Source organism: Triticum aestivum, chromosome 5D (genome assembly GCF_018294505.1).
Source record: "Triticum aestivum cultivar Chinese Spring chromosome 5D, IWGSC CS RefSeq v2.1, whole genome shotgun sequence".
Taxonomy (NCBI): Eukaryota; Viridiplantae; Streptophyta; class Magnoliopsida; order Poales; family Poaceae; genus Triticum; species Triticum aestivum.
In genome coordinates, this window is record NC_057808.1 from 546453677 (window position 1) to 546454875 (window position 1199).

A 1199-nucleotide genomic window follows, 5' to 3' on the forward strand; every position below is an offset into this window, starting at 1 on the left:
CCCCAGGCTGGCCCGCACCTCTCCTCCACCGCCCCGCCCCCCTCCTCCACCGGCGACCTCCTCCACCGGCCCTGCCTCAGGTGACCTCTACCCCTTTTTTCCTTTTTTTCTGTTTTTTTAGTTTTAGGTTTAGTTTTAGTTTCGTTTTAGGTCCGCAAACAACACACTAAAAAAAGTTCGTACATCAAGTCTAGTTCGTACATAAATACTAAAAAAACTACTCGGCGTCGCTATCGAGGTCAATCACGGCCGGGCCGTTGCCGCTGTCATCGTCGCTGCTGGACCGGTTCGCGACGTCGTCCCAGTCCATCGGGACGTCGTCCGAATCCTCTTCCTCCTCCGCCGCCGGCGCCTGCTGCCACTCCGGCGGCGCCATCGCCGCCTGCTGTGCCGCCATCGCCGCCTGGAGCGCCGCCTCCTCCTGGGCCTCCAGCGCCGCCGCCGTGGCGGCCTCCTCCGCTGACTGCGCCAGGATCGCGAGGAGCCCGGGAGTGTCCTCCGGGTCGCCGTCCTGCTGGAGCGCCGCCTGCTCCGGCGGGATCACAACGTCGGCCGGGGTTGCTGGGGCGGGGGTGGGAGCGGGTGCCCTGCGCGGCTCGGAGGGCCCGGCTCCACCAGAGAGATCACCGACAGGGAGCCCTCGGGCGGCGCGCTTGAAGGCGCCGATGACGTCGTCGAACCGCTTGCCCTTCCAAAAATGGCGGCGGCCCTTCCGGTTGTAGCGTCCCCCGGGGTGCGCGCGAAGCTCTGCCGGCGTCGCCGGTACGCCCTGCGTGGGGAATCCGTCCGCGGAGATCCTCCACGGCCGCGGCAACTTCGCCGCCGGCGGCACGTAGAGGCAGAACCAAGCGAGGTCCTCTGTCTGCCCCAACGTGAGCCTCGACGGCCAGTGGCCGCCCGGTGCCGCGCAGTCGGAGTCCGAGTCGCTGGACGCCATCCCGCGAAGAGAACGCGCGCGTGAAGAGGGAGAGGAGGGATGGACGGGCGGTGTGACCAAACTCGCCGCGCAGGGCGGGTTTTATAGCGCCGGGAATTAATGCGGCAGGGAGGCGCCGGGCCGCGGAAGACGAGATGGCGGCGCGCGGAAGACGAGATGGCGGCGTTGACCGCGAGGCATTGGGGCACGCGGGGCAGGCGAGGCGGCAGCCGGCAGCGCGGCAGGCGTGCAGCTCGGCAGCGGGAAGCGGGGGGCAAGAGGC